The 20,419-nt window shown below is 48.1% G+C and overlaps 1 protein-coding gene across 34 annotated transcripts in view; it reads right to left on the bottom strand.

The window, feature by feature from the left end:
• Window positions 1-20,419, bottom strand: part of ZFHX3 (zinc finger homeobox 3) — a 524,735-nt gene that overhangs the window by 193,553 nt on the left and 310,763 nt on the right. Inside the window, exon 1 of one of the 34 annotated variants that reach the window (XM_072817224.1) lies at window positions 263-457. The exons of the other annotated variants lie outside the window; for them this stretch is intronic. The gene's annotated coding sequence lies outside the window, so the exon portion shown is untranslated. Of the gene's footprint in view, window positions 1-262; window positions 458-20,419 lie in introns of those variants that run through there. 34 annotated transcript variants of the gene reach the window in all.

Here is a 20,419-nt window from a genome sequence, read left to right as displayed (position 1 = left end):
TCAACGCTGTCTGCTGGCATCCTCCCATCCCCGGGGGTCCCTCGACCTGTCCCCCAGGCAACAGGCAGGGAGAAGCAGGAGGCCAAAAGCACGTGGAGAGGAAGGAAGGAGGCAGCTCTTCTTGGCGAGCCGATGGGTGTGAGTGGTGAGCATTAATTAAAAAGCCATCCGGGAACAATGGCCTTTTCATATTTGGAGCCTGTTCTGCACAAAGCTCGGCTTGTTCTAGGGGGAGGTCGCTGCTTTCAATTTTTGTTCTTACTCATTTCCGAGGGCTGTGGCAATGTCTGGCACCCGGCTCTGTCCAGTGGAGCGTCCCCTAGCAGAGGCTGCACAGGCCGACCTCCTGGACTTCACAGGTGGGGGCGTCCAGAGGCCCGCGAGGACGCCGCTAGGGAGGCTGGGCCCCGCGGGCGGCGGCTCCGGAGGGCTCCCGGGCGTTTCCCTAAATAGCCGCCCAAGCCACGGAAACACACACTGGACGTTTTCATCGGCCAAACGCCCATTTCCCTCTCAAATTACTAGACACACCACACCCAGCAGACACGGGGTGAGGAGTCGGAGCCCGAGCCGCCAGCCGCTCGCACCGCAAGGCCCGGGTGTCCGCTGGAGCCCGGCCCCGCCGTCGGGGAGCCCCCCAAGGTCCTGACCCCCGCCGGCCCCGACCGGGCTGGGAGCATCTAGCAGGGGCCTGACACGGCACGAAGCACGTCTCTGGGGCCTCAGGAGCCCCGGTGGGCGGGCCCCTGGGATCCCACGGCCCGCGTGACTCACTTCTGACAGCGTCTAGGGCAGAACCAGTCACCTCAGAGGGGAGGTTACAAAGAGGCTGCGCATAGCTCGGGGCTCCCTTCCCTCCCCTCCCTCAGCGGGGCCCCAGGCCCTGGGCAGAGGCCACCGCGGCCCGCAGGGAGGCAGCCTGTGGCCCAGGGGACCGCGGCCTCAGCTCGGATGGCGGCCCGGGCACCCCGGGCACCCCGCAGGGCGCAGAGGAAGCAGCGGGTGTTGAAGCAAGCCACTGCCTTCCCGGCTCGCTTGTCACCGAGGAGAGAGATGAACGCTTGCCCCTCCTGCTGGGGGATCCCTGGGGGACCCAGCGGTTTAGCACCGCCTTCGGCCCAGGGCGCAATCCCGGGGGCCCGGGATCAAGTCCCACGTTGGGCTCCCTGCATGGAGCCTGCTTCTCCCTCTGCCTGTGTATCTACCTCTCTCTCTCTGTCTCTCATGAATAAATAGATAAAATCTGGGATCCCTGGGTGGCGCAGTGGTTTGGTGCCTGCCTTTGGCCCAGGGCGCGATCCTGGAGACCCAGGATCGAATCCCATATCGGGCTCCCGGTGCATGGAGCCTGCTTCTCCCTCTGCCTGTGTCTCTGCCTCTCTCTCTCTCTCTCTCTCTCTCTCTCTCTCTCTCTCTCTGTGACTATCATAAATAAATATTTTTTTTAAAAAATCTTAAAAAAAGAAGAAAGAAAGAGAGAGAGGGGAGGGGAGGGGAGGGGAGGGGAGGGGAGAGAAGGTTGGGAGGAGGAGGAACTGGCCAGGCTGGGATTCTCAACTGAGGGCAGGTGCACCAGTCACAGCCACTTGTCCCCTCCTCTTGCAACTTCAGCTACCAACCAGCTTATGCTTCAGTCCACGGAGCTCTGAAGTGACAGTACTCGCTGGGCCGCTCCATCACCACGGATGACACAGAGATGCCTAAACTGCATGCCTCAATGGGGCTCCTGGCTGGCTCAGCTGGAAGAGCATGCAGCTCTTGATCTCGGGGTCATGAGTTTGAGCCCCGGGCGGGGAATAGAGCTTATTTAAAAATAAGTAAGTAAATTTTTAAAATGAATTTTAAAAAAAGAAACGCACACCTTAACAATAAAAAGACATCAGATTCCTTTAGAAGGTCAGATCTGAAAGAGCCAGGAGACGATCTAATCTAACCTCCTCCTCCTACGGAAAAAGAAACTGAGACCCAGAGTCAGAAAGTAGGGGAGACAGGATTCAAATGCTGGCTGAGAGGCCACGTGACTCTAAGGACCTGGGAAATTTCAGCCCAAACATGCTGAACATATTTCTGATTTGCTGGCCAAGAAAATCCCCTCAGTAGCTCCAAACTCCTCTTTGGCACCCTGCTGTTCGCTCCCGTCTGCGGTGGCCTGATGGTGGCCCACTGTCCCCACACCTCACCCTCCCACTTGGCAGCTTCTCCTACACCTGTCCCCCAATCCTTCTGCACAGCGATGGGTCACGACAGGTAGACACTGTGCCTCTTGGTTAATGTGTGAATGGAAATCCTCACTCCTGGCTTAGGCTGAGGCAACACCGTAAATTTACTTTGAAATTCTACAACATACCAGGAAGAGGACAGCGCGTTTCCAACAGGAAAACCCACCTGGGGCAGAGGAGTTCTCGCCACCTCCAGGATTCCACCAGCTTTCACGTCACTGACTAAGACTTCCAATATTTTTACAAACACACACTCCGGGCATTTAAAGAGCATAAATATTTAAGACTGAGTAGCCTAAGGACATTTTGTGAAGCATTCTTGCTAATTTTTTTTTTAAACTAGGCTCTTGCTAATTCTCAAGACTGAATAATTTCCACAAGTCTTCCAGACATGGCTATAGACCAGTGCTATTCGTGATTCTACGCTCTCACCAACTCTTAGACGTGCGTATGGTTTATTATAGAAGTAACAGATGTTCACTATTCAGAGTTCAGAAAACAAAATATTAGAAGTAGCCTGCACTCCTACCACCTGGAAATAACCACTCAGTTAATATTCTATTATGCATATTCTTTACCCTCTCCGTATTTTAAAAATTAAATTGAAGTTCTAAGGTACACACAGCCCCCTTTAATTTACTTGAACATCACTGTTTTCCCACATCCATAACCAAGAGACAGGAGTTTTAAATAGCCACATAAGAATCTGCCATATGGATGCACCACAGTTTAAATCAATCCCCTGTGAGAGATTTAGATTGTTTCCATTTTTCACTATTATAAATGTCTATAATAAAGTCTTTATTTATAAATTTCTTTTGCACAACTGATTTTTTTTTATTATAAATGAAGGGGCTGGATTACCAATCCTATTCTAGAAATTTGGCAACAATTAGCAAGAAAAACAGACAAAGATCCCTGCCCTTATGAGGCTAATATTTCAGCAGGAAAGGCAATCCAAGGTACTAAAGGTAACTATAGTATTTTAGGGGCGCCCGGGTGGCTTAGTCAGTTAAGCATCCAACTCTTGATTTCAGCTCAGGTCATAATCTCGGGGCCACGAGATCGAGCCCCACATACGGCCTCCATACTCAGCACAGAAGTATGCTTGTCCCCTCCCTCCCCCTCTGCCCCTCTCCTTTGCTCACACACCCCTCTCTCCATTAATAAATAAAATCTTTTAAAAAATTACATAGTACTTTATTAGGTAACATAGGCTATGGTAAAAAAGGCAAGACAAAATACAGAGAAGCAAATTTTTGGTGAGAAAACCTACAAATTTAAATACACCTTATTTTAATTTTTATTTTTTTTATTTTTTATTTTTTTAAGATTTATTTATTTATGATAGAGAGAGAGAGAGAGAGAGAGAGGGGGGGGGCAGAGACACAGGAGGAGGGAGAATCAGGATCCATGCTTGGAGCCTGATGTGGGACTCAATCCCGGGACTCCAGCATCGCGCCCTGGGCCAAAGGCAGGCGCTAAACGTCTGGGCCACCCAGGGATCCCCTAATTTTTTTTTAAGATTTATTTATTCATTCATGAGATAGAAAGAGGCAGGGACACAGGCGGAGAGGGAGAAGCAGGTTCTGGATGCAGGACTCCATCTCCGAACTCAGCGATCACACCCTGAGCTGAAGGCAAATGCTCAACCACTGAGCCCCCCAGGTGTCCCTAAATACACCTTACTTTAAAGCTTTGTAACACATACTGCCCAACTACTTTTCAGAAAGTGTGCACCAACTTTTCTATCCCTTTACCATAACAGGGTATTTGCTTTCTAATAAATTCTTGGTTAAAAAACAAAAACAAAAACAAAAAAAACTCAACCTCACTAGCAATCAAATAAATTAAAATAAGGAGCTATTTGACTCTTCAAATGGAAGAGGCAACCTGAATTTATACTTCATGAGTTACCCATTCATATTTTTTCTTACCCATTCATATTCTTTGCTCATTTTTTTTTTTTTTTAAGATTTTTAAGTAATCTCTACCCCTAACATGGGCTTGAACTCCCAACCTTGCGATCAGGAGTCACGAGTTCCACCAAGTGAGCCAGTCACATGCCCCACTTTGCTCATTTTTCTACTTTGTGTATCATTGATTTTAAGAGCTCCTTACCTGTTAAGGATATTCAGGACTAACTCTGTCAACTATATGTGCTTGCAACATTTTTTCCTGGTGTGTCATGTGCCTTTACATTTTGCTGTTAGTGTCCAGGACACAGAATTTTTTAATACAGCAAATCAGTCTGTTATGATTTCTTCACTAGAAGAACTAGGTCTAGTATCTCTCCCCATCCCCTATTAAGATTAATATTAACCTGTATTTTCTTGTAGCTCTTTCATGATTTCAGTTTTCTTTTTACCTCTCTAATTTATCTGGAATTTACGGTATTACATGCTGTGAGGAATGGCCCTATCTTAATTTTTTCCCTATTTGGTTATCTAACTACACTACAACAATTTATTGCACAATATACAATATTGTGTAATACTACAGGCAGTAAAGCACAGTGTCAGAGACTACTGGTTTTGCTGTCAATCAGATCAGTATTCAAGTTTGAGGGACTCTGAGCAAGTTACTTAAACTCTCTGAACACAAGTGAATGGAACTATTCATAGTGAGTACCTCACACAGTTCTTATATAGATCAAATGACCTAAGTTCCTGTGAAAGTGTTTAGCATAATGCCTGGCACTTAGAAGTACTGAAAAACATAAGCTTTTATTATGTCAATTCCTCTCACTTATTTGAAATGCTACTTTTATCAAACACACGTTTCTATTTGATTCCATTGCATTAAGTGGGCTCCATATTACTTTCTGAGTTTTCCTGGTATATGAGAAAGCTAATGATTTTTGAAATTTTACTTCGTAACTGAATTCTACGCTTAATTCAATTTAAACGTGTAATGGGTATTCTAGGAAGAGAACACGTGCAAACGAGTTTTCCTGTTTCTTTTTAATCATTATTTGACTCTGGTTTGTACGTTCTGGCCAATTCAATAAGGCAGGAAAAAAGAATTGAGTACATTGGGCAATCTATGTTTTTGTTCCCAGTTTCATTCTGTTACCTCCGTTCATCAGTAAGTTTCCAGCTGAGAGGGCTAGGGCTGTCGGTTTCTTCATCAAATTAATGCAATCTCTTTATAGGCTGGTTTAAAAAAAAAAAAATCTAAGCAAACTAGGAATAAGAGTAGAAAATTACCAAATGTCTTTTTTTTTCTAATATATATTATGTTTTTCTTCTTTGTTCTATGTAGGTGATGTATTGAAGAACAGACGTTATAAATGTTAAGCCCTTCTTACAATTCTGGGATAAACCCTATGTGGTCATGATTCTTTCAAAATGCCACTGAATTCAATCTGCAACTGTTTTGTATGGTGTTTTTGCATCCGTACTTATGCCTGAGCACAGTCCTCAGCCTTCTTTTTGTGTCATCTTTATAATGATGTTGGGTTCCCAGAATTAGGCCAGCTTTGTAAAAATCAACTGGAACGCTTTATCTCTTTTTCTACACTCTGAAACAGTTTATTTAGCAGGCAATTATTTTGTCCCCCAAAGTTTAAAAGAGCTCATCCATTAAACTGCTTGCATCCAGAGTTCTTTTTCAAAGTATTTTTTTAATGTTCAGTTTCTTCTCCAGTTTCTTGTTTCAAGTTTCAAACTTGTGAGTCATTTCCCTAGAACAGCCATGTCAACTGAGATTTTCAAAATTGTTGTATTTTAAGTTATTTTATTTTTGTTATAAAATAACTACTTCACATACAACTTATAATTTGCTACTTTTTTTTTTTTCTTTTTTTTCCATCACATCAACTCATTTTTAGTTTTGTATATTTGGGTTTTCTCTTTTCTTAATGAAGCATGAGGTCTGCTCTATTTTCTTAAGTTTTTTTCCCCAAATATATAGCTCTCAGATTTGCAACTTCGCCAGTAGTTTTGTCTGTTTTCTAATTCGTTAATATCATTTGCATCTCACTAGGCTTGTTTTATTGTTTCCAACTTTGAGTTGAACATTTAATTCACTTATTTTCATTTTCTCCTCCATAATAACAAAAAGATTTAAAGCTATGAATGTGCCCCTGAATATAACTTTGGCAATAACTCAGACATTTATGTGTACAGAGTTCTCAGTATTTCTCAATGATTCTCTAATAATAATATCATCTTCTCTTTGACCTGAGTGATTCAGGAGAATATTTTTAAATTTCCAAGTAACTGGATTTCATTGATGTTTTTAATATTATGTAGTCTGTAGAGGATAAAAACATCTCTGAAAGAAGAAACTCTGACAAAGGGGAAAAAAATCTTTTAGACAGAAAACACTAAGTCGTGAAAAAGATATTTTATGATGCTGTGACAGCCCTCTCCAAATATATGCCTTCTAGAAAGGATACAATAGCAGGTGATTCTGGGGAACTAAGTGACTGCATGCTGTACAGGAAGAGAGGGAGAGGAATTCTCCTCTGTACCTTCTGAAAATTTTATTATGGGCATGTACTGCCTCTTTAAAAATTAATTTAAAAAGCAATGCCATCTCTCAATAAATGGAATTAAACCATCTCAGACTGTGTAAGTATATAACCAAGTATATTTCCATACTTTCTTTGATGAAATTTAGAAATGAGTTTCATGGAGCTAGAACTTGGCTCTAAAATGATAAACATCTGTGGCTAGAGAAGGGAGGAGGAAAAAAATTTTTCTAGTTCTGTAACCTTCAAGTTCAAGTTCAGAATTAAGAGCTTCAAGGAAAAGGAAGTATCCAAAAAAAAAAAAAAGTTTAATCAGGTTTCAACCAGACTACCATTTTGAAATCTGAATTCATTCATGTATGTGAAATTGAGAAGATGGTAAAATTCCCAGTTTCACCCTAAATGAGCCTTTCCCATTTTAGGAAGGCTCCACATTGTGCCTCTTGGTTGTTGCAGACTTCTCCATTATTAGTTAAAATGAATTTTACTCCAAAATTAATTCAAAGAACTTGTGATTATAAGCATTATGCCACTGTCCTTCCCACCAATTTTGCAATGTCAAATTTCTTAGAAGAAAAAACAAACTCATTAATCTGTTTTCCAATTGACGCTGAAGAAATCTGTTTCCCACCTTCTAATTCCTGCGACTGGGAAATTGTGTATATTGTGTTACCGTATAATGAAGGATGCCAGTAAACAGCCACACGCCTGCACACACAACAGATTATAACACAAACACTACCAAGTTATATACTCCTAGGAGTATTACTACAGGGATGTTATTTAATGCCTCATTTAAAAAAATATTCCATATGGATGAATAATTAGTCCACTAGCCTGAATACAGACAGGGAAGACATAAGAAGTAATCATTAATATCATATATAACACATAATATAAAATGTAATCCCTCAAGATCTGTACCATACCAGATATGCGAGGAGAAGGTGGTAGTAAAGGTTAGGAACTGTCTCAGATTCAGATTACATGGTATTAGCTCAGGGCTGGTTACCAAAATTCCAACCTGGCAAGGGGTGGGGGGGGGTGGGGGGGGGGGTGGGGGGGGGGTGGGGGGTGCCCCCCCCCACCACCACCCCCCCCCCCCCCCCCCCCCCGGGGCGGCCTTGAGGGGACCAGTGGCGGGAGTCCCAGCCATCCGCTGTACTTTCCTTGATCATTTAAGAAACTCTTAAAGGGACAGCACCTGGGGACTATCACTGAAAGCACCCATGCAGGCGCAGCCCCTTGAGAAAGGAATACTTAGCGAGGCATTCTGACAGCTAAGAGGCTGCAGGGCAGCTCTCCCTGCTGGGAAGGGCCATCCAGACGCCTGGCAAAGAACGTCCAGCTCTGGGGAAGGAAAGAGCCCCACTTCCACTGATTTCCCACGGGCCAAGTGGAGTTCAAGACTCTGCACTGTGCCCCATTCATTCCCCTGTCCTGGTGAGCCCAGAAGGTTTAGCAGCCACTGCTGCTAAAACAAAAGACAGATGACAGGAAAACCTCCTGCCCTTTGGCCATCCCCTAGCAAAGGGGAAGTGTAAAAGTGCAGAGGGGAAAGCAGGCCAGCTGCACTAATCCTTTTGTCCAGCAGTAATTAATAGTATAATCCACGTTTAAGATGCATGAAAGCAAAAATGCTGCATTATCAGAGCGCTCGGCACATCGCCCCAAGGCAGAACCTCCCCTGCTGACCTGCAGAACCGGGTCACCTCATCTCAGCCTCCTCCTCTCTCCAGGGAGCGGACTCTAGACACCCCATAAAAGGCCTGAGCTGGCAGCCAGAAGTCTCCAGTCAGCCGACATGCTCTGTGTCCAGCTTCGGAAACCACTCCCTCCGAGGCCGGACTGTCCCCCATACAGGCTCTACTCAAATCAAGGAGGCACAAGTCCCCTAATGCATTTTTAAGATTTAAGCTAACACTCCAGAAATAATGCTGGGGTGAAGCATGGTGCCCTTAAACTCAGGTTTGGTGGGGTGCCCTTTGTGTGTGTGTGTCTGTGTGTGTGTTCCCTGGGTATGTGATACAAATCCTGGGGGCACTGGGCAGGTTTCCATCACAGAGAAGAAGCCAACTACTGCCTTGCAGGCCCAAGGAGGCGGCGGCCTGTTCCACCAGTACTGAAACACTGTCTTCAGAAAACGGAGTGCTTGCTATCAGCTCATCGAGCATAAAGCACATTCAAGCTACAACCACAGCCAGAGCTACTTAAATCTGATGCGTGTGAAGAAGTAGAGTCTTCCTAGCTGTGCCTTGTGGTGTCGGCTGCCTGAGAATGTGATCTCGGGTCTCTAGCACCACCTCGCCTCATGGAACAGGTGTGTCTAAGGGCAGGTGGAGAATCTCACACTGCGGTTCACCCCACCTCGGCACCACCTCTGCACTGCGACAGGGCCCCAGGCCCATGGCCGACACCTGACGGGGGCCGCAAGCCATGAAGCACCTGGCCTCCATCCCACAAGTTCTTGGAACCTCTTTCTTCATAATCTTGGCAATTGGATATAAAAAAAAAAAAAAAGAAAAGAAAAGAAAAAAAAAAAGAATGTGATAAAAAAAAAATCATTTTTCTCTTGAGTTTTGAGATCCTGGCACGTGGGATATGAACTAGGCAACCAACCACCTATCCTCGTTCCAAACATCGTGCCTTTAAGATCCTCACTAGAACCAAACACATTCCTCCATGATGCTGTTTAATTACTCTAATCCAAAAGGGACAACTCCAGAGTTCACGCTAATACTTCCAGGGGCCAGGCCAAGAAATGAAGAATCACCTGCAACAGACTTTTGGTAGAAAATGTATCCGTGATAGTTCTAGAAACATATCCCCATGCTATTGAACGTGCCCTCCTCTTGGACTGCCAAAAAAGTCCGTATCCAGTGACTGGACATACTGCCTGGGCACACCAGAACCATTTCTGATGACGTGTCACGGACCTGCCACTCAGGGAGGGGAGGCGCCTGTCCAAGGGGTTGTACAAGGAGCGCAGAGAGGAGGCCGCCATCCCCCCCACCATTGGAGGCTGCCTCCAGGTACCCTGCAGTTGACCTCTCAAGTGCTGTCAGACTCCCCTGAGACTCTGCTCTTACTCTCACAATGCCTGGATTCTTCCTCAGGAAACCTTTATAAACACTCTCTTTCTGCCTCAAGGACTGCTCTTGGTGCCTCACTACGTTACAATTTTACCAAACAACATCGTGTTATTTGGGGAGGAGAAAGGCTACCCAATTTCCCCCTCAAAGCCTTCCCCTCCTTCCCAAAGAAAAATCCTTTGCCAGAACAGGTACACTGCTTTAAGCTTTCACAGGAACACTTGTTTTAATTTTAGCTTCCCTGCTACTCAACGCCAGCCCACATGGGCCTTTCCCTCCCAGTTAACTGCACTAACTCCACCACAGGACTCCTGTGTGGACAGGCCCCCAAGAGATCCATGTCCTACCACGGGGAAACTTGTGAACATGTCACCTCTAATGGCAAATGAGCCCTTGCAGGTGGGATCAAGCCAAGGATCTTGTGAAAGAGAATCAGGTGGGCCTGATATAATCACAGGGGTCCCTATAGTGCCAGAGAACTGGGTATTAAAAAAAAAAAGAGGACACAAGAGAAGAATGAGACAGAGGAGACATGACGATAGGAGCAAGAGGCGATATAATGGAGAAAGTGATCAGGAGCCAAGGAATATGGGTGGATGCCAGAATCTAGAAAATGCAAGGAAACGGATTCTCCCCTCAGAGCTTCCAGGAGGAATGAAGCCTGGCAACACCTTGACTTTAGCCCAGTGAAAGGGATTTCCAACTGCTGGGCTCCAGAACTATTAGACAACCTGTCTACGTTGCTTTAAGCCACTGAGGTCATGGCAATTTGTTACAGCATCAGTAGGAAATGAACATGACCCTTCTGGAGACTGTGACAATGAACACACAGAAGCAGGAACGTCCCTGAACTTCATGATGAGGTGTCCTCCTTCAGGTCCACACAGCCCTGCCCCCTAGGCTCTGTGAGCCAGCCAAATCCTCTCTTTCCCATCATCAGAAATTAGAACCAGAGGTCTTCAATGCCATAAGGAAGTTGTGTCCTGTGGGTAGTGCTCAGTGGGACATCTCAGCAGTAGACAGAAAAAACCTCCCATACTAGCCTGTCACATCCGAGATTCATAAATATCCACAATGAGCCATAGGGACAACAGAGAAACAGTATTTAAACAAAGAATATATCCGTACATTTTTATTTTATCTAATAGCAGATATTGGACTAAAAAAAGAAAATCTACACGGAAGAATCACCAGATCCATATCTCCTTTTATCAAATGGACAGAGCCAGGACATGCCAACCTCACCCAACCTCACCCAACCTCGCCCAACAGATCCCACGGGTGGGCTAGCCTAAAGCCTCACTGTGATGCCAGGCAGCTAGCCTAAGGAACTGGAAAACCAGGGCCTGTGCCCATCGCTCCCCTGAAGACAAAGAAAGGAGGAAGGCTCTGGAAGTTGATGGCATCTTGCCCACCTCCGTGGTAGCCTGGGGCCATTGGATCTTGCCATCTTGCCAGCACCTAAGAGGTGTGAGCCAGGCAGCCAACCACATCAGAAGCTGGCTGTCGGCCGGCCCCAATTGCCCAACACCTCCACAGGAGCCAGCTTTCCAGGACTAGTTTTACAAACCACACAGGTACAGGCCACTGTTGACCAAACCAGGCCATGGAGCCTTAAAGAAGGTCCCACATCACGTCTGGGCCGACGGTGAGGGGAGGACCTTTGCTGCAGAGCAATTAAATGCATTTGTGCTTCACGTCAGCCTCTGCACAAAGAACATTCTTCTCACTTACTATGCAGAGGAGAATCCCACCAGGGTCCTACTCCAGTCTCACACACCTTTCTTTCCATCACAAGTCAGGCCTTCCGTCTTCCTAACCCACCATACCCAACTGCTACTTCATTCCCCGGAGCCTACCAACCCTCTGCTTTGTCTGAATGCTCCCAGGCTAGCCCGTTTCCTTTATGACAACCATCAGCATGAAGTATCATGTCATGACGTTTTAAGTTGGGGCAGCTAGGGCTGCTCAACGGGATCTAGACATGCAATTTCAGTGTGCACGTCCAAAGTGCTCCTTTAAACACGGTAAAGTCGTTAATAAATAAATAAACCAACCTTCCGCTAAGGGCTCCCGTTCAGCAATCCTGCTTGACAAACCCATCACTCGGAACATTCAAAGTCTAAGAGAAGGTGAATTCTGGCAAAACAGGCAGCTAACCTGCCCAGGAGTCAAGATCTTTCTGCTACTTGACCAGTTTCCCTTTACCTATGGCTTCTGATGCCCTCCTCAAAATAAACCAGCCCTAGAAATAGAATCCCATCTTCCTTAGCGCTTATGACTAATTTATGGCCTTCTTTTAAAGCCCTTGCACCAGAGCTCTGACTACAGTAATTTCCTCTTCTTCTATATGAATGTCCATTTACAGCCACTCTGTAACCTCTGCGTGAACCGAGAATATTCTCCGTGCCTCCCACGGATGTGGGATCACGCCCTGGTGAGAGCCGGGTAGCTCTGGAGCAGAATCTCTCCATTACAGTGTAAGCTCACTTAGGACCCTACCCAAGTGCAGCTGTAGGGCTGTATATCCCCCAGAGAGTTACTCAAATACTCCTTTTGCTTTAATGAGCTTTTCTCTTAAAAAGGCAAAGGAATACCAATCGCTGGGTCAGCAATCAGCATGCAATCTTAAGACATGATTTGGGTTTACTTAACGCACTGGGAAAGAAGGGGAGTAGGGGTCTTCATTTTGTTTTTAATGGGGGAAGAGGGCTTGGGAGATGTCCCAGAAAACATCCTCTGCAGGCCACAGGAGCAGGAATACTTAAAAGGGATATCTGGATCTGAAAGCACTCCAGGTTTTTTGCCAACCCTCCCTCCGTCCACCCCAAAGGTTCCCCTCGCCAGGCCATCAAAGCCTTACCAGTCCGTCCTCTGCCACACTTCCCCAGGCTCCCCGCCCACGTCGCTGGCTGCCCTCACATCTGAATACTGCCTCCTCTTCTACAAGGCTACCCCGAGCTTTTCTGGTCTATGGCACGACCTAACAGCTGACTTCTCCAATTCCACGGTGCTAGAAAACATAGTCGTCCACAAAGAGCCTTTGCATCTTAGCACCCCCACAATCAGAGCCTGTCCGGGGACTTGTCCACCCTCGCCTTCAGGTATCTGAGTGGCTACGGCATGATAAGGATCGCCGCAGGGCTAGGGATGGCCGTGAGCAGGGAACCCAGTAAGCCAAGGCACCCGCTGCCGCACAGAGTTCGTGCCCTGGCGGGCTCTCGGGCCACAGTGTCTGTCCCATCACCAGTTCCACAGATCCTCCTCTTGCCCCTACGCTTTTACCATCTTCTTTTCTGGGAAGGTCTTCTCCAATTTAGCTGGAAATTCTAGAGTTTTCCGTGGGGGAGGCGGGAAGACTTATGTTTTCATGGGTTTTGATTTTGTTTTAAAAAATTAACTTCAGGCAACAAATGGCCAGAGTTTTAAGTGAAGTTTTTAGGGGCTCCTCAACTAAACCATCCCACGCCTGGTGTACGCTGCCACGTGCTCATCTTGAGACTCCAAAGTCTGTCTCTATAAACTCTAAATGGTGGACTCAGTGCGCCAAAACATCGCCCCGATGCTTGTCCGCCACAATTTTACCCCCAAAGCTACAATTCTTCTCATGCAAAGGCCAGCAGCCCTCAAGCCACCCTCCAGAACTCGGGGTCCAGTTCCGCTGGCGCCCTCGTGGCCGTGTGCGTTTCTGGTTGCACAAGGGCCCGGGCCCAGCTTTCTAAGGCCAGGCCCCCAAGAGACAGAGCCCGGCATTCCAGCACATTCCCCTCATTACGCTTCCCCCGACGCCCCTCGCGGCCGTCCTGAGAGCTGTCGCCGGACCGGAGATAAAACAGCAATACAGCTTTCTGGCACCTTCTCAGCCTGTCTCCAGTCACGGAGTCCTCGGAGGCAAAGACCCTGTGGCCAGTTCATCGCGGGCAGCGGCCCGATGCCGCCGAAGTTGCCAACAGCGAGCAAAGGTCTGCTCCCTGCTCCACTATAAGGCCCAGGAAAGAGGCTGAGCACAACACACTAAGCCCCAGAGGGGCCTTCGAGCCTTCCAGCAGCGCCGCGAGCGCGTGCGAAGGACTTACGTGCTGTACGGGCCGCGGCCACGCCCCGCCACATCTGAACACACACCCCCCCCTTCCCGTGTCCACTGAGGGCCCTCTCGGCCACACGCGGAGGGAAGGGGCAGTACGTTCCTGTCCCAGACCTGGGCCGAGCCTGGGTGGCCGCAGCGCCCGGCGTGCACCTGCACCCCCCGCCACCACCCTTCTACGTGGAGCTCTTCCTGCTGTAAGAGGGCTTGAACCTGCACAGCATGAGTCATCGATACTCTCAGGACGCAACTCCTCAATCCAGAACCTGAGCCAGTTCCTAGAGAGATGTCTCAGGTCTCTCCCCACCCCACCGCATCACATAATGTGCTTGGCATCTCCACCCCCATGACCTTTCTCTAGAGCCTTCTCGAGATCTCTTCTTCCATCTACCCACAACCAGGACTCTTTATTTGTTTAGCCCACTGGTAAGAAAAAAAGAGCGCCGTCTGCCATTCTTAGCAGGGCACAAACACTTAAAACAAAAAAAGAATGTCTTCTGACTTTGCTTGGGTCCTGTCCTGAGCCCTTTAACCTTTTGAAAGAACTGTAGACATTCCATGTGAACTATCACCCTATCACTGCTGAAAGACAAAATCCACTCCACCCTGCAACATCTCACACGGATCCTTCACATTCTTGGTCTGGGAGCTGAGCGTTTAAGAGAGAGGTAGAGGGGTAGGGTGGCGGCGGGGGGGGGGGGGGGGGGGGGGGTACCAAGAACGTGAGAAAGGCCGCCGGTACCAGAACACGCGGCACCAGTATCCATCACTCTCCCGAGATACCAGGATACTTCACTTAAAATTTTTCAAAAATAACTTTCATGAACCACATCCCAGAAACCCGACACTGGAAGAACACTTTCCTAGCAATCGAGATCAAATTTCAGATCAGATCAAAGGGAGATTGCCCAGGGGAACCGTGAAAGGAGTGAACACTGCTATCATTCTATCAAAAAAGTAAAGATATCGTTCTGATTTCTTACGGGAAGTTTCAAAACAAAAGGTCTGCCTCTTAAATTCTGAAAGCAGAACAACCCCCGCACCGCCTGTAAGGTCCAAGAATGGCCTCACCATATGGGAGAGCTTCTGAAATACACAGAAAATGGGAAATGTAGGTCACGTGGGACACACTGCCGTGAATCCAGCTGCCCAGGCTGGACCCACTGTATTGACTTTGGCAGCGCCTGTCAGCCATGACTCAGCACTGAAGTTCTAGAGGCTGAACTCCAGTGGATCTCATCAGTTCAGCTCTCCGGAGCTGAGTTCGACTCCACGAGATTCTTCAACACCCTATGTGTTCTGGATATTATTCCATTCAAATATTTTCTGGTCTAAGGGAAGGCCAGGGAATTACAAGTATGGTCACCAGTCTTGGTCTGTCTTTATTGTACCTGCACTTGTTGCTTCACCCTCCTGACAACTGGGGAGATGGGTACTAGTAGCGATTCTGCTTTGCCCACAAGGAAAAGTGAGGCCCAGAGAGTCCCAATCATTTTTCCAAAGTCACGCAGCTAGGAAGTATCAGAGCAAGAATCCAGTCCCTGGTTTTTCCATGACCAGAGCCTTTGGTGGCACAAGCCCCTAGTCCGTATGCCAGCCAACAAACTAAGCATGAGCAGTGACCACAGATTCGGGTTTATATAGGAAATAGTTCCTGCCAGGGAGGTGGGTGGGGGGATGGGAATTAAGGAGGGCACTTGATGGAATGAGCACTGGGTGTTGTATACAACTGATGAATCACTAAGTTCTACCCCTGAAACTAATAATACAGCATTATGTTACCTAAATTGAATTTTAAGATTTTTTTTTTATTTATTTATTCATGAGAGACACACAGAGAGAGAGAGAGAGAGAGAGAGAGAGAGAGAGAGAGAGGCAGAGACACCGGCAGAGGGAGAAGCAGGCTCCATGCAGGGAGCCCGACGTGGGACTCGATCCCGGGTCTCCAGGATCACACCCTGGGCCGAAGGCAGTGCTAAACCGCTGAGCCACCCGGGCTGCCCTATGTTACCTAAATTGAATTTTAAATTAAAATTTTCTAAAAAAGAAATAGTTTCTGCCAAAGAGCTCAACTCAATTTGTCCCTCTTCTCTCTACACACTCTTAAAATTATTAGGGAAACACCTGCCCATGTCAGCAAGAGGCATGTAGCCCATTCCCTCCCTTTGTATAGGCCCTCAAAGGTCGAGCACCCAACATGCACACAGGTGGTTCTGGGGCCCCTTTCGGTCTGGATCCTCAGCCCACCTTGGGTGGTGGGTGGGTGGCAGGGGAGGAGGAGTAGAGAATGTCTCCCTATAATGTACCCCCATCCCACTGGCTAACACCCATCAGTGGTGGTGCCTTGCCTGCCCACTGGAGTTCAAATTCAGATTTAAACCAACTGTTAGGCAATCCTCTTAAAACACTTAGCCACTGAGGTGGTTTTTTTTTTTTTTTTTTTCCATCTAAGACAGTGACACATCCCCACCCTGCCCACCTTACAGAATCATGAGAAAGACTTGAAAGAGCTCGGGCTCCAGGGCTTTGAAGACCAAGTCTCTTAAATTCCTGTCCAGTTGTCCTCTGAAAGATATGTTACCTCTCTTTTTTATTTAGAATTAAAGTTAAATATTTGAGTGGCTAACTCAGAGGCCTAACCAGTTATACTGAGTAGACATGCAGTAGTTCATTAAAAGATCGACAGGTTCACTTGGGTGAGCAAAGTCATAACCGAAGAGGTGGGGCTGGTGGCTCTGAGGCAAAAGAGGGAGGGCCTCTGAGGAGGAATCCCATCCTTCCTGTCACCCCAGGCATCTTTCAGTCTTCCTTCCCTCTCACCCCATATCCCACCTGCAAAATATATCCCAGAGGGTGACCACTTGTAGTGGCTTCTGAAGTGCCCCTCCAAATTTCACGTCTATCTAGAGCCTTAGAATGTGACCTGATTTGGAAACAGGGTCTTTGCAGGTACAATTAAGTTAGGCAAGGTTGTGCTGGATTAGGGTGGGCCTTAAACCCAATGGCTAGTGCCTTTCAAAGAGGAGAGGGCACACGAAGGTACACGCAGGGAAGAAGGCGACATGAAGACTGGCAGAGACTGAAGGGATTCAGCCATAAACCAAAGAAGGCCAAGGATTGCCAACAGCCACTGGAAGCTAGGAAAGATCTTTGCCTAGTGCCTTCAGAGGGAGCATGGTCCTGCCCGTTTCTTGACCTCTAGCCTCCAGAAATGAGAAAAAATGAATTTCTGCTGTTTCAAGCCAGTGTTTACAACACTTTGTTATGGCAGCCAGAGGAAACTAATATACCCCTCCTCACCCTCGCACTCCAAGGGTCCTGGCTGGAGGCGTTCATGACCTGGCTGGTGCAATCCTCTCTCCCTGGTCCCCTCGTTTCCTCTCGAAGCCCAGCACAACTGCCAGAGGGAGCCTGCCAACCCCGATCTGGTCACACCACTCCTACATACGAATCCCTCCCATCATGGGGCAGAGGATGATGCACAGCGTGGCCTTTGAGGTTCTAAACCACCTGCTTGCTCCTTCCCTCTCACACTCTCACTCTGGCCAAGCAGGTCTCCTGCTGCTCCTCAGACATGCCAAACACTTCCCACTCGGGATTTTTGAAGGGCTCTTCCCTCTGTCCAGAATCCTCCACCATCACGGACTTCCTCCGGTCCTTGCTCAAAAGCAGCCCTTGTCATGTGCCTTCACAGCCCCACTTAACCTGCAAACCACATCCTCCTCGGCACTCCCTCTTCCTTTCCTTAGCTTTTTTTTCCCCCCACACAGCATTTAACAGGTTTTAAAACAGCACAGTTTACTAAGTATGTGGGGCTGGAGGGTGGGGAGGATACCCTCCTTGAAGGTGAGGATTTTTCTCTTTTTTCCCTTTGCTGCACTGAGCTATCACTGGCACCTAGAACAGGACCTGGCACGCAGCAAGTTCTCCAACATCTGACGAAGGAGTGGACAAAAGGTCAAGGGCAGAAAAGGAGCCTGACACCCAGAGGAAACAGCAGCACTGAGGGCAGCCTGACAAAAGCACCCATACCAGGAACTTAAGTGGGGCAGGCCAGATGGGTGAGAAGCGCCAGTCTCGCAGCAGCAGGGTCTGCAAATCCTTACAGGCAGGTAGAAAATGCTAGGCGTCAAGGAGCTGCTACAGGCAGGAGAACAAGAAGAAGATAATAAAGCAAGATCTCTTGACCTCAGTATTACTGATATTTGGGGCTGGACAGTTGTGAGTGAGGTGGGGGGGGGCAGCTATCCTGTGCACTGAGGTTCAGAGGTGTCCCTGGCTCCCACCCACCAGATGTCAGGTGCATCTCTCCTATTCCCACCCCCACCCCAGTAATGACAACCACAAATGTCTCCAGATACTGCCAAAGGTCCCCGGCGCAGGACGGGGGTCAAATCACCTCCACTGAGAACCAGTGAAATAGCTTCAGGGACAGTGAACACAGAGCGATCACAGAACACATATACCACCACCACCACCACCACCCCCAGGGCCAGGCAAGTAACCAACAAGAGCGAGCTGGCCAGGTGCAAGGTAAGAGAACAACAGGGACCTATCCTGGTGATCTGAAAAAGCACATGCTCCTTCTAAGAGGGGCCAGGCTTTGCCCTTGAGTTCCAGAAGTGCCAAATCTCCCAATTTTTCCAAGTGAAGGCGCCAATTCAGATTTTTACACTGAAATATGCCGAAGTTTAAAATATAGTATGTGCTGAACCCGTAGGCCAGGTTTGCCTGTAGGCCACAACCTTGCAATCTCCGGCACAGAAACAGGAGCTTACAGCAGGAGTTCGGACACAAGGGGACAGGGGCCCAGGCTAGGCCTGTGAGCATGGGGATGAAAAGAGCACCAAATCCCAGAAACTGAAGGTGAAATCTGCTAAGCACAGAACAGCTCCCCAAATTTTACTAAAATGCAGGCCTTTCTCACAAGTGCCAAAGTAACACAGCCTTTGGAGAGTCTCTTAAAGATGCCAAGAAAGCCAGGAGCCCCCTCCTTAAATCTAGAAGGCAGATGAGCCAATGCCCACACAATCCTAAACCTGCAAACTGTCCTGGAGAAAGCCAAGGCCTCCACCTCTTTACGCTGGTCGGCAACCAGCCCGGCCACCCAGGTAGACCTTTCCCTGGCAATCAATCCACTAAAACCACCAGCCGAGGAACAGCCGGATCGTGATCCACTTCTCCGGGAACTGGGCAATGTCAGTGTGCCAAATGACAATACTTCCCGGCGCCCAAACAGGCTCAGTCACCCCCAGACTCCTACCCGTGATAATGTGGAGCTAGAAGGACCCCTAAGCATCCTTCAAGCTGCTCTCTCCATGACACAGACGCCTGGGGCTGAATCGGTTCGTGTGAGCATCGTGAAACCACAAACCCACCATGCGTGCTCTGTGTCATCTTGACACCACCTGCCATCCCAGAGCTGGAGTAAGCAGGAGGACGCTCCAGCAACACACACCATGGTGTTGGTCCAAAGGCACCAAGCCCCCATCCAATGTTAGACTCTGACAAGAAGCAACAAAGCTCTGAGGGACACCTCCATTTCAGGACAGGATTACTGGAAGGGACACCAGTTTTCATTGCCCCATCTATGAACAGGGAACAGTGACTTCCTTTGAGCACCATCACCTTCCCAAAGAAAATTCTCTTATAAACAAAATATGCGCATTATGGTAACTAAAACACACTATCCCCAGTTTGGTGCGCCATCGGCAATGGACACACAGGCTGCTGCCCACGTGTTTGCATCAAATTCTGGACACAGTCAAGGTCACTGGATACAAGGTCAAACAGAACCCCCTCATCTCACTGGCACACAGTCTTGCCGGACATGAATGAAGTAAGCCAGTCTTTGGGGGTATGCAGGGAAGGTGGGGGAAGGGAGGGACAGCGAGGAGTAAGGTAGGCTGCAGGCAATAGACTCCAGGGAGTTGAGGGCCTGTTCCCAGGGAGCCTCATGACATCCCACGGGCAAAGGCTTCCTCCTTCGCCTTCCCTCCCAGACCCCGAGCCATAGGCACCATCCCATGGTGATGGGGCTGGAGATCACCCAACCTTCACAACCCAGCCCGATTCTCCCTTCACCCAACCTCCAAGTCGTGGTTGCAAAGAGAACCCATGTAAGACACACTAAAAAATCTGGACTGGGTCCCAAGGCACGCACAGAGACAAAACTCAAATGGCAGCAGCATTCAGGGAAGCCAAGGTACCAATGGGAACCGTGGACAGGTCACCCCCAAGTCGCTGGGTATCAGACTGCCCTCCCAGAATCGTGTTACCATAATTTGTGAGCTGACTATTCGGAGAATAATCCAAGGTCTAAAGGCATCTAAATGACTTGGCCATGTGAAAACACTGTAAATCAAGCGACCAGACACTTAGCAGACAGACTCCACATGAGTAGTTGCAGAAGGAACAGAGTGTTGGCTGTGCCCAATCCCAGCAGCCCTGGAGTCACATGTGCCCCCAGAGCGTGGCCACAGGGAGTCCCTGCTCCCCTACCATGGGTTCCCGGGGGTTGGGGGGGGAAGGCTCTCTACCCCTCAAC

This window comes from Canis lupus, chromosome 3 (genome assembly GCF_048164855.1).
Source record: "Canis lupus baileyi chromosome 3, mCanLup2.hap1, whole genome shotgun sequence".
In the NCBI taxonomy this organism is placed as follows: domain Eukaryota; kingdom Metazoa; phylum Chordata; class Mammalia; order Carnivora; family Canidae; genus Canis; species Canis lupus.
The sequence above is the reverse complement of the archived record's forward strand: the minus strand, read 5'-3'. Positions and strand labels throughout refer to the sequence as shown.